The 15,791-nt window shown below is 34.8% G+C and overlaps 1 long non-coding RNA gene across 4 annotated transcripts in view; it reads right to left on the bottom strand.

Annotated features, from left to right (window-relative positions):
• LOC144302482 (uncharacterized) overlaps positions 1 to 4,017 on the bottom strand; it is a 72,538-nt gene extending 68,521 nt beyond the window's left edge. For all 4 annotated transcript variants that reach the window (XR_013369391.1, XR_013369388.1, XR_013369390.1 and 1 more), the window contains exon 1: positions 3,906 to 4,017. This is a non-coding gene — a long non-coding RNA (uncharacterized LOC144302482). The remainder of the gene's footprint in view (positions 1 to 3,905) is intronic.
• Between the last annotated feature and the right edge of the window lie 11,774 nt (positions 4,018 to 15,791).

Below are 15,791 nucleotides of genomic sequence, written 5' to 3'. Positions count from 1 at the left end.
AGTGTCCTCCCTTGACCATAATAAAAGCAGAACCCCAGGCTTGTGCTCTCTCTCTCTCTCTCTCTCTCTCTCTTTTCCTACCCCAGACCTCATTGTATAACCCCAGGTGAGTCATGTAATTTCCAGGAATTATAAATAATAAACTTTTCTTTTTTAAAAGTGTTCTGATGGTTATTGCTGAGGATGTCTTATAGTCATAATAAGAACCACAAAGGCCAATCCAGCCATAACATTGGTAAAAAATAGGCTGAGACTGGCACAAAACAATGCCTGTGTCCAAATTTCCCCATTTTATGAGGATATTAGTCATATCGGTTGAGGGCCCCACAATACTCCATCAGGACCTCTTCTTAACTAATTACATCTGCAAACATATTTCCAAACAGGGTTGCATTCTGAGGTCCCAGGGGTTAGGATTTCAAAGTATTAATTGTGGGGACACAATTAAACTGAAAGGAAAAAGGAAGGAAGGAAGGAAGGAAGGAAGGAAGGAAGGAAGGAAGGAAGGAAGGAAGGGGCAGTCAGGGAAAGGTTAATACCATATGATTTCACTTATATGTGGAATTTAAGAAACAAAAGAACAAACAAATAAACAAAAACCCAGAATCTCAAATATAGAAAACAAGCTTGTGGTTGCCAGAGAGGAGGTGGGTAGGAGATGGGTAAAATAAAGGGGATTAATAGAACACTTATTTTGATGAGCACTGAGAAATGTATAGAATTGTTGAATCATTATCTTGTACACCTGAAACTAATATAACACTATGTTAATTATACTTCAATTAAAAATAAATAAATAAAAAGAAAAAAGACACAATTTTTGCTTAGAAAGACTTTATCTGATAAGCAAAACTCAAACCTGAACTTTGTGTAATGACAAAGATGTGATCAAAGTAGTGCAGGGGTATGAAAGACTGAGCAATAGATTGTTCTTTCCGGAAGATGTAGAAAAGCATTGTTCACTGGAAAAGTGACATGTGAGGTGGGTCTTAGAGAATGAGTAGGAGTTTGTCCACAGGAGAATGCAGGGAAGAACGTTCTAGGCAAGCCTGGAGCATGAGCATACCCATCAAACCATGAGGGTATATCCCATGGATAAGGCTTAGTTACGATGGCTTTTGTTGATTAAGTGGTTAATATGAAAGAACTGTGATGGAATGTCACTCTCTCTTCTGAGGCCACCTCCCCAGACTCCAAAGCACAAAGCCACGATGAAACAAGTCCCCTTTGGAAAATATGCTCTCTAACCCCAAATAAGAAACGGTGATCATTCTATAAATCAGATTATCAATTATTAGTTTTGAATTAGTTTTCTCTGCTTTCTATGTGATGTTTTCACCTCAGAGAAGTCTAACCATGATCTCTGTTAAGTCTACAATTCTGTGAAGATTTTCTTGAATTTATTGTCAGATAATCTTGGTGTGAAATCTTCAGCATATAAACATGTGGCAATCTTTTTAAGATTGTAAATATCAAGAGGGCACTATCTCATATTACATAGTGGATGTTGTTGTTGTCACACTAAAATACCTTTCATAAAACCCAGGGCCAAGTAAATGATGGCTCATAGCTGCCCCAAGTCCTCTTCCAGTAAATGACATCATGCAAAAGGAACCTTCTACACCCACATAAAGCTGACCTCAGTCTGACTGACTGGCACGGAGGTTCAAACAGCATCCTCCTTGCTTCAAGGTGGGGCAAAGTCTATGCTACAAGTGGTGCTCTAGGGCTTCCCTATGATCAGAACAAAACTAAACTCTTTCAAAACTACTTCCTGTCTTAATTTTCTTTCTCTGTTCTATCCTCATACCTCATTTCTTTCCCCTAAGAACAATTGAACAAGAATCCCTGTCTCAGCTTCTGTTCCTAGACAATAACTGGGCATATGTATGTTTTGGGGGGAAATTTTTTTTTCAAGATTTTATTTATTTATTCATGAGAGACACACACACACACAGAGAGAGAGAGAGAGAGAGAGAGAGAGAGAGGCAGAGACACAGACAGAGGGAGAAGCAGGCTCCATGCAGGGAGCCCAACGTGGCACTTGATCCCAGGACTCCAGGATCGTGCCCTGGGCTGGAGGCAGGCACTAAACTGCTGAGCCACCCAGGCATCCCCTTTGGGAAATATTTATTGAACTGAAATTCAAAGCATAGCAATTATCAAAGTTACTAGTCTTAACAAAAATCCATCTATACAAATAAGCATATATACTTTTTTATGGTTCTCCTATGATTATTTTATAAATAATCAGTTTGCATTAAAATTAACTGTGGTTAATGATCTTCCCACCCTTAATTGAAATAATTTGTCTAAACACAATGAGTAAAGTAATTCCTCTTTTTTTTCCCCAACAAAATAGTGTACTATACATTGCCAGGAAGCAGAAAGTTTGATGCATGCTTAAGCATTCTCTTTCTATCTCCTAGAACATTTACTTTGTACTGATGGTTTAGTACCTTAATTTATAATAAAATGAATTAAATTCATTTTTTTATATAAAAAATAATCACTATAATCAATTGAAACAACAAAAAGAGATATAAAACACAATTGGATTCTGTGCAAATCTTATTAATTTTCAGCAAATGAAATAGAGCTCAATTTTATTATTAGACTTTATTATGGAAAAGATATCAAAAGAATAACACATTCTAAAATTTAATCATACCAAATCCTCAGCAATTTTTGAAAAAGAAAATAATAAAAACAGCCTTGAAAAGTCAAGATTGATTTCTTTAATATGACTACCCATTGTTTAATTACATTCCTGGATGAAAGTTATTAGTACAATATCAGTATCATGTTGAGCAATTTTTATTGTACAGAACTATGTCAAGGACAAAAGTAGGGAAGGTGATGAAGAACTGTTCTTTTTTCTCTCTGAACATTCTCTCAGTACTTAATCTGAATATGATATTTAGCACTTATATGTATATGGATTATGAATATCAATCTTTGTGTAAGTGAATAAGATAAAAAGTTCTTCACACACACTTCAAGTTCCCTCACACCAGAGACTTTTCATATGCCTCTTGGTCCTTCATTCTTGATTTTGTGTACAAACAGGGTAAGTAATTGAGCAATCTTGTTTTAAATGCTTACACTCCATGAACTTCCACATTCTCATCTGTAAAATGGACATGATATAAGCCATGTGTCTATCCAGAGTTATTGTGTGGGTGGTATACATAAAAACTCATTTTGAATTCTAAAATAAAAGACAAATGAGTTACTACTCCCATCATTTGCTCTTCTCCATTAACATTGTCAGATAGCCTCTCTTTTTAATCTGGAAAAATATTTATATTTTATTGGATTCTCCCTTTTTTTGTTGCTTACAGAATCCAGGCCAGAGTCTTTTCATTGAGCTTCCTAAAGAAGCATGTGGTTTTTGGAGCCAGTACATAATTTATATTATGGTGTCCAAATCACTATGACTTTTTCATTTTAACTCCAAGAAAAAAAAAATGGAGGTATTCAACCTCAAAACTTCAATAATCTCTGAAGATTTTACTCAAATGCTAACATCATCAGAACACACGTGTGTGGGTGACTTTACAAGTTGATTTACCAAAAGACCAGATTTATTATATACTCTCTAACACATTAGTTAATACCATGAAAGTGACCTATGTTTGGATAATTTCAATCTTGATCACGTTGTATAGAAGCACAATAGAAACATTAGAGTGAATATCACGACTGATTTCTCATATCCTAGAAAATCCTTTTAAATCAAGTCAACATGAATAAGGTATGACTGTAAAATGAAGCTTCATTTTTTTCCTGAACCTAACAGAATTTATACCACTAAATGAGTATCATTCTACTTATTAAAGTTTGTGATCATATTTTCTTAATTATATAAGACAACAGCTTTAACATTATTATTAATATTTTACCTTTTGTTCTAGATATAACTTCAATGATGGTGAGATTTGCTCAAATCATTTTAAAAATTCACCTGCTAGAACTGCCTTTTTTTTTTTTAAAGTGCTGCTCCATTATTACATCAGACATTTTCGCATTCTTAAAAACACACAAAAAAATGCATGTGTTTGCCTTAACATAAAGCTAATACCCATATAACACAATTCCATGAACTCACAGATTTTCACCAGCAAAATGATAATATAATATAAATTAAGAAGTAAGATGTTACCAACCCTTCCCAAGATCCTGCATGTGCTTGTTCAAGATCTGAAGATCCTGCAATCCCCTTAAAGGCAACTACTCTCTAGAATGTTGTGATAATTGATTCCTTGCCTTTAAATAGTTGCTAGGTGGAAGCTAGATATGACAGTGGCCTGAAGCAGAGTCCAAAATTCTTTAGGGAGGAGTGAAAAACTAGGCAGTTAATTAGACAAGAACGGGAGGCAATGACAGTGATAAATATGTTACATATTAGAAGCCTGGGGGTGAGGGGTATGCAGGGCTCAACCTCCTGACCTTGTGGCTTCCAAAATCCTGGAAGAGCCACAAGTGCAGAGGATGCACTCTGCTCTTCCACCTCTGCCGCAGGGTAGCCCCTAGAGTCATTATAATGCATTTCCATTAGGATTATAGCCGGCAACCCATGGAAAAAGGCTGCCATGATGGTTCTGATATAGGTCTTATAGGGTCAACAAGTCCCCCTCCCAATCTGTGGGAGGAGTCCCCCAAAGGATTCGAAGTGGTCACCATTAGAGACCACCCAATGGACCGCCAGTCCATAAAGACCCAACAAATATCCAATCCCAAAACAACCTCAGGTCAGTTCCACCTTACAGAACTTTCCCACTGTCCCACCTTAAGTGTTTACACTGCTTTGTGCTTGCTACTTCCCTCCTGGCTGTCTTTATTTGAGCTCAGATCCTCACTGTACATCTTTTCATGGGAAATTCAAGAACCGACACTTGGATTCACACACGCAGACTCTCCCACTGGTAACAGTTTCACCATCCATGTATTCATCTCAAAGCAAGATGATTTATTTTAAAACCTGTAAATTGAACATGTATCATGTATACTCTTGAGTTTTGATTCCTTGTCTCATCTTAATATTTGTGAGATTTATCTTTGTGTTACAGTTTTGTTTTGGTTTTCTCATTTTCATTGAAGTGTAACCGCACCACAATTTGTTTATTCATTTTAGTGTTAATGGACATTTGGATTATTCCCAGTATTTAGCCTGCAATGCTTCTATAAACATTATGTTTATAGCTTGGTACACATATGCAAGAGTTTCTTCAGGGTATATATGTAGGAGTTGTAATTGCTGGTATCATAGAAAATGTATTTCTTTAATTTTACTAGAGAAGGACAAACTGGTTTCTAAATTGGTTGTTCCAATATATAAAACCATTAGCACATTGCTTCCCACCAGAATTCAAAATAGTCATTGCAATTAACACTTGCAATTGTCATTGCAACTTTTTCATTGTTGTCAATCTGTTGTATGTGGAATATCATCTCATTGTATTCTTAATTTATACAAACCCAAGGCATTCATAAGATATGAAATCAAATAGGGGATACCTCCCCTCAGTGTAAAATCCACACCTAGATACATCTTTTGTACCTATTGCATTGTGCCATAGAAGTAGCTAGAGCAGACACCCTTGCCTTGTTCCCCATCTTAAAGGGAAGGAACTTATTTTTTCACCATTAAGTATAATGCTAACTGTGTTTTTTTGTTTGCTTGTTATGATTTGGTTTTGGTTTAATTTCTGACATATAACCTTTATCAGGTTGTAGAAGTTCCCTACTATTCCTAGTTTGGTCAGAGTTTTTATTGGAAAAGGGTGGTGAGGTTTGTCAAATACTTGTGTTGTATCTAATGACTGAATCATGTGGTTTTTGTTCTTTAATCTATTAAAGTAGTCATTTCATTAATTGATTTTTATATACTAAAGCAATCTTGCATTTCTGGGATAAATCCCAGTGTTTAATTCTTTTCTGGATTTGATTTGCTAGCATTTTGTTAAGGATATTTGCACCTATGATCATGAGGGATATAAGTATTGCTTTATAGTTTTATTTTCTTATATTGTCTTTGGCTTTGTTACTGGCATTATAAATGGAGGTGAAAAATCACTCCCCCCCCCCACATAACATTCTTTTCTGAAAGAGTTTCATAAAGGAATGAATGGTGTTGGTTCTTCAAATGTTTTCTAGAATTTACCATAAATGTCAACTGGTCTGGGCTTTCTTTAGGGGAAGAATTTAAATTTTAATTCCTTTACTCATTTTATATCTATTCAGATTCTCTATTTTTTTCTTTAGTCAATTTCGACAATTTGCTTCTTTCTAGAATTTTTCCATTTTACTTGAACTGTTTATTTTGTTGATTTTAAATTGTTTATAATACATCCTTATAAAAAAAAATACATCCTTATAATCCTTTTCATTTCAATAGAGTCTAGTACTGTTTCCTCTTTCACTTTAATTTGGTATTTTGTGACTGCTTTCTTTTTTATTTGTCAGTATGATTAAAGGTTTATCATTTTTGTTGATCTTTCCGAGAAATTAACTCTAAATTTTATTGATTTTCTATAGTTTTCTATTTTCTCTTTCATCAATTTCTTCTGTAATCATTACTATTTCATTCTTCCTTCTTACTTTGGATTTTTTTTTCTCCTTTTTTCTGGTTTCTTAATATGGAAGTTTAGGTTATTGATTGGAGACTACTTATTTTCTGATATTGGTGTTGAAATCTATAAATTTCCCTCTAATTAATATTCTAGTCACATCCCATAAATTTTTATATGTTGTGTTTTCACCTTCATTGAGTTCAAATTATTTTCCAATTTCCCATCTCTTTTCTTCTTTAACTCATCTAGTGGTATTTCTTGTCTGAAAGTCTATTTTGTCAGGTATTAAAATAGCCACTCCAGCTCTTTCAGTTACTGTTTACAGGATATATATTTTTTTGCATTCTTTTACTTTCAATCTATTTAAGTCTTTGCATTTAGGGTGTGTGTCTTATGGGCTTCGTAGAGTTGGATGTTGCTTTTTATATCCATTTTGACAATCTCTGTTGGGTTATTGAAAAAATTTATATTTAATATAATTATTAATATAGTCAGCTTCATATTTGCCACTTTATTATATATTTTCTATGTGAATTCAGTCTTTCCTCATCCTCTTTCTTTCCTCCATTCTTTGGTGTTAAATATTCTTTAGTGTCCCATTTAAATTCACTTTTTTAAAACTATATTTTATGAGTTATCTTCTAAGTGTTTGTTAATTCCAGGGATTACCCTATGAATCTTAACTGTCACAATCTACTTCAAATTAATTCTAGTTAGTTTCAGCAAAATTTAGGACTTTGCTTCAATATAGCTTTCTCTTCCATTCTTGAGCTATTACTATTGTAGATGTTACATTTATATGTATATTATAAACCTAAGAATACAATTTTATAATTATGGCTTTAAACAATCTTCTGTCTTTTAAGGAGCTTAAGAGATAATGCAAAATATCTTATAGAGTCTTTTATGTTAGCATACATAGTTACCATGCCTGGTGTTCTTCATTTCTTCCTCTGGAATTCAGTTACCATCTGGAATTGTTTCTTATCAGCCTGAAGGATTTCCTTTAGTATTTCCTATAAGGCAAGTCTACTGGCCATACATTTTTCAGATTTGTTTTGTTTTGTTTTGTTTTGTTTCAAATAGGCTCCACACTGGAATGTGAAGGGTTTGAATTCATGATCCTGAGATCAAGATCTGAGCTGAGATTGAGTCAGACACTTAACCGAGCTACGCAACTCCCCCAGATTTTTCAATCTTTATTTGAGGTTCTAAGTATTTTTTAAAATCTGTAGCTTAGTGTCCTTCATCTATATTGAGAAAATTTTCAATCACTGCAATTGTACATTTATGCCTTTTGTACTTACTCACTAAAACAGCATTTTAAAAACATGCAATGTAATATATATGGCTGGTCAACGTATTCTTCTCCAGGTTTTGGCAACATAGTTTTAGGTACTATGTTGGAAATTTCTGGCCCAATTAAGGAAAAATATATGGTGTATAATATAGTTCTTTATCCCATGTGGTAAACTGAGCTACTACACACAGATTTTAAAAAATATAGCACACTAAAAATCTCAAACTAGAGAAGAGCATATATCCTTGGAGAGCTGAAAAAACCCTCTAATCTGAAAATTTTATGTAAAGAGAGAAATATTAAATAAAGATATAATATAATAAGGATGGGGTATGATATATGACATGATAAACACAAACTCTTTAAATATTTTTAAACAGGGGCAGCGGGGCTTTATTTTTGACATTGTTTACATAACTTCAAAATGCAAATCTATCATTTTATGTTTCATAAAATCCATCATCAAACAGCTTTTTTCTATCCTTTCCTTGGTCTCACTAATAAAAAATGCTTTGTTAAAGGCCTGGTTCCACAGCTTTTTAGTAAGCAGAATTCCCACTGACCTTTACTGTTGGCTGCATAGACATTCATCTCTATAAAGCTCACAGGGCCAAGTGCACCAATATTCATTAGGGAAATTACTTCCAGTGCAGAGAGGTCAGCAAAATTTTAATGAACATTTAGATGCATCATGATTCTAAGTCACAAAGGAAGATAATCAAAAGTCTGGTTTTAAAGAACAGTCCAGCAAATTATTTTATGCTTTCTTGAACCTGGCCTAATTGACCTATTCATTTGTATTTTTTGCAAATACCTTATACACTCCAGCACATGCACCTTCCAGTGCACCTTTAATCATGCCATTCTGCCTACGTAGAATGCCCTCTCTACTTATTACCATTTGTCAAAATGCTTTCTGTTCTTCAAGTCCTACTCAAGTCTCATCCCTTTCATGAGCCTCCTACAATCCATTTCACACAGATCAATAGGATTCCTCCCTAACTCCCAACTCCAACTGCACTTGCTATCATATCAGTATCATTTGGTTATCATTGTCTTATGTATTTGTTTTATCTCCTTTTATTACAATAATCTATTCTGTTTACATAAGTATCTTACAGATTATAAAGTGTTTTATAGCCCTTTCATCATTTAATTTTCAGAATGGAGTCGTGGACAACAGAAGGCTTTGATTTAATATTTTGATTCTTAAAATAAAAGCTTTGGAACTTTAGGAAATCCATTTCATTTCTTAGGCTCAGTTTTCTTCTTTGTAAAGTGGGTACATATAAGGATTAAATGTGAATGTATAGCTAGATAACCTACGAAGTACCTGGCTCCCAGTAAGCACTCAATATACATCAGTTTCTATGCTCTCAACAACTGTATGGCAATGTTATTATCAAAATGTATTATCATTTGCTCTGTCTATAGACTTTTTAGAATTTTTTTTTCATACAAAAGTTCTTTGTAAGTTATATGGTCAAGTTTCTATACCTTTTTTAATGGCCTCTGGATTTTGAATCACAGAAAGCCATTCCCTATCCCCGTATTTTCTATTTTCTTTTTTTAAAAAGATTTTATTTATTTATTCCTGAGAGACACACACACACACAGAGGGAGAGACACAGGCAGAGGGAGAAGCAGGCTCCATGCAGGGAGCCTGACGTGGGACTTGATCCCGGGTCTCCAGGATCATGCCCTGGGCTGAAGTCAGTGCTAAACCACTGAGCCACCGGGGCTGCCCTCCCTGTGTTTTCTTGTAGCATTTGTATAGTTTCTTTCTTTTTCCTTTTTTTTTTTTTTTTTAACTTTTAGCTCCCTTGTCTACAGCTTTAATATTCACATTTACATTTTTTACATTTAGTTCTCTTTGGACTTTATTATTTTTAATGGTGTAGGAAATGGATTTAATTTTATCTTTTTCATAACAAGACTACAGTTTTCCCAACATCATTTATTAAAGAGCCCATTTTCCCCCCAGTGATTTGATACTCTGCCTTTCTGATATTCTAGTTTTCCAAATGTGGTTGGATTAATTTGTATTCTTTCCGTTCCATTTTATTGGTCAGTCTGTCTATTCCTATACAAGTTCATATTGCTTCAATTATAGAGGCTTTTCAGTTTGTTTTCCTACCTGCAGAGTTCATTTCTAACCAATACAGTTCTCTGTAAGATGATATTTACAGGTTAAAAAACTCAATTCTTGGGTAGGAAGAAAATTATAATTTGTCATCTTTTATCAATAAAGCATTCTGCTAATTTGTACTCATCAAACTTTATCATTTTATCTTTATTATTATCAACATTCTAAAATAGAATTTAAAAGAGTGACACTTGCCACTTACAATTATAGCTTAAAAAGGCATTTTTTGAAAGAAGGAAGCTAAATATTGTAGAAATAAAAAGTAGCCTTTCCACAATTTGCTATCATCTATTCATATTACAAATAAGAGTCCAAAGGTAGGTATGAGGATCTTAGTATAAAACTGGTTCTAGTTAATGCAGCAAGTGTAGCTCCAGAAATAAATAGAGCTTTAGGGTGGCAATTCAGTTGGAAAGAACAGTTAGGGGGTTGGCATTCTGTGTATATAGTTATCATACTGTTTTAGTTAACTTTATGAATTTTCACATAGGCCATATGCTAATGTGCAGTGTAGGAAGCCTAACAGAGATCATGGTGTAGTTGAGGTTCCTGGGAAAAGGGGCTTCAACTTTATTCTCCTCAGCCCACACATATAACCTGAGCACCACCACGAAAACGAGGGGATACCCTTGAAACTTTGGACCCTACGAATCTAGGTGAAACAAGGCTAGTGCAATAGGTAATAACTCATTGCAATACTGCTATTATTTTCAGTCACAAGAGAAAATACTTGTACTGTTCAACTTGGTCACCTCAGGACAATTTTGTCACTCCAGCTGTATTTTTTTATTAGACCATAAACTCTTGGAAGGCTATGTTCATTAGGACACTTTGGATTGCTAGTGATAGAAAACCAATTCTAAGTAGCTTAAGCTAAAAGAAAATTTATTGCCAAATATTACTGTGAATTCTAGAAGTGGACACTTTAACAATGAAATTCTTGACTTGAATTCATTTTGTATGAAGTCGAGTTGGCAGGCAGGATGGCTGTCAGCAGCTGTAGGCTCACATAATCTTAGTTTAACAGACACAGCAGAAAATGCTTGCTTTTTTTCCCATGTGAATCACAAGGCTCTGACCTTGCTTGGCTTCAGTATCCATCCTTGGCCCTAGCTATAGTCATATGTTCACTCTGTATCCTGAAAGGGGAGTTCCCCAAGGAGAAGAGCCTGCCAGACACAAACAACAGGTCTACTTCAAAAACGGAATCAAAATCTAAGTCATCTTTGTATCTTCTACAGGCCTTTGACCTACCAGATTTTCAATCACTGGATCTAGAAGAGCAAGGTACTTTGTTGCTAGGAAGAAACAGGCAAAGTGGAGGCAGAACAGATTGATAGGTAAGAAAGTGGGTGTAAACAGATTAGAAAAATATACAAAAAGTAGAAAATAATGTGAAATTTGTCTTTGCTTTGTTTTATATATTTATATAGAGATAAGAAAAGCTTTCATAGCTTTCTTTATGAGAGAAAGATTTTTTTAAACATGAATAATCATTGGGATCATTTTTAGAGAGCCTTTATAAGATGCCAGGGAGTTAAAAAAAAAAAAAAAAGATGCCAGGGAGTTTATCCAATTCCTCTCTTGATTTGGTTGTTGTTAGCTGTGGCATCTCTGTTACACTGTTATAAAACCATAGATACCTTGATGGGTAATCCCAGTGGGTTTTGTGAGCATCTGTTAACTATAATTACATGTTATACATAGAAGATCCTGAATATAATTAAATTGGAATGCCAAGGTTATTTAACAATTATGGACTCAAATTGGTAGCCTAGCCTTTCATCACCAATTTTATCACCCCGATGCCAAAATTCTATCATTCTTATCAAAGAACACATGAATCAACACTGAGAATGTAACATACAGATGACATCCAGATACTTCTCTACCTAAATCAACCATTTTTAGTCTCATATCTTTTCAATGATGGAATACAGGGATATGCAAAGACATATACATTCACACATATACATTCTCTGAAACAAAGAATCACTAAACAATAGAGAGTTTACTGCTGATTTAGAATTAAATTTAGAAATCAAAAGGGATGTCACATTGCATTCATATATATACTTATTCTCTCAAAATGTTTGGCCCTCCTCCATCTCTTTTTTTCTCCCTTTTCCTTTTCTCACCTCACAAACTGCTGTATCCATGTGGCTAAAGAGCTCTCCTTCCCTAAAGTCTGGGCACCATCCCTTACATGCCTGTGGCTCGAGTCTACCACCCAAGAGGCTTATCAAAAATATTCCAGCAAAAGTGAAACTTTTGCTACAAAAGACTCCAGTATTCAAGACAATGGAATACAACTTTTACAGATAATATAATAAACAATAATAATCTCCTATAGTTACTGAATCAACTACATTTATGGCCAACCACTTTGCTAAGTACTTTATAGGCTTATTACACTTGATTCTTAGACTACTCTTTTTTTTTTTAAGATTTTTTTTTTTAAATTTATTTATGATAGTCACAGAGAGAGAGAGAGAGAGGCAGAGACACAGGCAGAGGGAGAAGCAGGCTCCATGCACCGGGAGCCCGATGTGGGATTCGATCCCGGGTCTCCAGGATCGTGCCCTGGGCCAAAGGCAGGTGCCAAACCGCTGTGCCACCCAGGGATCCCTAGACTACTCTTTTGATGCTGGCATTATTGTTATCTTTGTTTCTCAGTTGCCTAAGGTCACACATTAAATGACAGAACTGCAATTTCAACTACAGTGTGCTACGAATCCAGTGCCCTGTTTTATTTGTGTTGTTTTTTGTTTTTGTTTTTCCAAAGCAGAGTACTTTTTGGTATATTAACATTTAGTAATTGTCATTTAGAAATCTTCATTTTATATAAAAAAATTAATTTCCCTATGCAGCTCATTTGGGTCCCTAGAATATTTTGGTTAAAGTGAATAAATGGTAAAAGACCTAATCTCTTAATGTCTTAATGACAAAGGTAATATGGTCATAATACTTTTTACATATATTGGTTCATTTAGTTATCAGCATAGACTGGTAAAGAAGGCACTTTTGTAGAGCATTTTACTGGCCAACAAATGGGAGAGCCAGATCCTCTGACTTCCAAACTCCGCTCATCTCCTTCTGCCAAAGGGACTAAACTACCTGAAGTTCCCATCACAATTGAGACATATGTATAAAAATTCACCTGAAGGTGGCACTCATAGGTACCTGTTAAGTGATCTTAGGATTTCTACATCTGCCTCAATTGGATCAAAAGAACTTAGGAGAGAAAGGACTAGAGGATGAGTCAATATAAGGAAGTACTTCTCAAGAGCCGGGAGGCATGGGAAAAAACAATCTCTATTTTTTTAGCATGTTTAAACCTCCCATTTCAAATCCCTGTCTCTCCTGTATAATTTATGTGGGTGAGCAGACATAAATTTACTCAAACAACCAACTACTTTTCAAATCTCTTTTCTTACCTTGGGTTATTTTTCCAAAAGTCAGAAATTCATTCTTCCTGACTAAAGAAACAAAAGCATAAAAGACTCTGATACTGTTATTACAGTTCTGGGCGACTTTATTTATTCTAGGTAAGAGCTCCCTATGCAACACTAATTGTTTAATGTAACTCAAATTCTTCTTTGCCTAGATCATTATTAAATAGAAATTAAAAGTCTCAGAGGACTAAAAATATTTGGGGAAGCATTAGCCAGTTATTTGTAGTACTATAGGTTGTAGAGAATGGGACCAATATAGGTAGGAATCAAACTTAATTTAAGGAAAAACACTGAAAAGGTAAGACAAGTAATACTGAGCAGTAAAGTGAGTATTATTGCCGTCAATTGGAAGTCAAAAGCTTGAATTCAATTTCAGGTTTAGAACGTAGTATCTACCTGATTTTGCTAAGGGGCTAAATTTCTCTCCTCAGTTTTTCAGTCTGTGCAATGGAATTAACTGTAGCACCTATCTTCAGAAGTCTTATGACATAAACTAATGTATATGAGACATTTAGAACAATATCTGACACATAGTAACAGGACAATAAAAAAAATCAGGTATATGAATGCAACTATTTGTAGTTGATTGGATCAGAATAATAGATGATAATCAAGGAAAGTACCTGCATGTCACTCAACCCAAGGGGATAGCCCTAGGGAGGTTCTCCTGACAACTAGGTTAGACATGTAGTGCTAAAGTCTAGATCCTGTATGTATTTTGTTTGCTCTCATGGCTTCTGCATGCATTATAAAGTTTTCTTTTTTCTCTCAAGGAAGACGGAGAGAAGTCTTATATAGAACTGGAGCATAAGAGAGGTAGAGAATAAATTCCTACTCCATCCCACCCCTCCTCCAGCAAATAGAAGATGTTAAGGGACCTGTTATGAAGAAGCAGAGATAAGAACAGGACTGGCTATTTGAAAAGCTTCCTCAAGATAACCCAAATTCAACCTACAGCCCACTGCTCCCCAGGATCCTAGGAGGGAGTTGCATAAAACTCCATATAAAGAGAATGCTGTTTTAAAACCTCTCTAGAAGGGAGGCAAATTATGAATTCTAACTTTTCGTTAAAGCTGGCGAGCATGAAAGATGTGTTTATAGCATTTCTTCTCTAGAACAAGGACGGAGGAATTAGTTGAAGCTCCTCCCTGGCTTTCATGCCCTGACACAGCACTTCTCATACTGGTAATTTTATGCTTTGTACATGATTATTTCACTACTGCTTATATCCCCCACTCAACCAAAAGTACCATGAGTGCAGAGACCCCTGTCTGGTTTTGTTTACCATTTTATCTCCAGTATTTGTCATGCTGCCTGATACTTACTAGATGTTCAGTAAATATTTGCTGAATGAATTAATGAACTAATAAAAGAAAAGATTATCTCATTCCTTTTCATCTGTGATCCCGAGAAGAAATTAATCTGACAATTGCACATATCAACAAATGTGAATTTTAACTGATAGTTATTGAAATGTGCAAGAAATAAAATAATCTGATAATATCCTATCAAAATCTTAACTTCTTTAGAAATTGGAATATCGTGTTGCCATAAGTCCATCTTCCTGCATGGCAGCCATCTATTTACTCAAGCAGAGTAGCTTCCATCCTTTTTCAACAGAGGGTTAGATGTTCTCTAGTGTCTCTGAAGTCCCTTCCACTTCTCATTGTCTCATCTACACCAAGGCTAAGTTTCAGTTGCAATATGAAAAACTAAACAAATAATGCTATTGAAATATCACAACCATTATACTCGATGAAGTCAGTCATTTATCCCCATATTCCCTATAGGCATTTGAACTTATGACCTTGAATTTATGCCAGAAGAAAATATATATTATTGAGTCAGAAAGGTTCTGATCAAAGTACATGAGATTCAACATAGAAAATGTGAAGCAAAGTTTCAGGTTAAGACTTTAGGCATATAGCTCCTTCAAGGAGCTGAATATACGTAAATTTTACCACCTATAGAACAATACCCATCCAAAGAGACAGGTGATTGATTTCACCTCTAAAATAAACACCTAGCCTCCTGGCTGTCCTCTGCCAGGCTTTGAGCAGTTCACCTGTCATTTCCAGATGTAAAAGCCATTTGCACACTGAGTTCATAGTGGCTGTATATTTTTTGTAGGAAGAGGATTGGAAAGAATGGAGTAAAGTTTTTCTGGCTATCTGGAGTCATAATTTTAGCATCAGAAGAAATTTTAGGAAGGTTTTAGTAAAACTGTCTTTCCTATATTTTTCATTCTTTGTCTTCCTTTTTACTCTTCACTTCTTTCTTTATCATTCCAAAGAAAGTGAAATATCTTATTCAAT

Source organism: Canis aureus, chromosome 2 (genome assembly GCF_053574225.1).
Source record: "Canis aureus isolate CA01 chromosome 2, VMU_Caureus_v.1.0, whole genome shotgun sequence".
NCBI lineage: Eukaryota > Metazoa > Chordata > Mammalia > Carnivora > Canidae > Canis > Canis aureus.
Note: the sequence above shows the minus strand (reverse complement) of the source record. Positions and strands in the feature narration are given on the sequence as shown.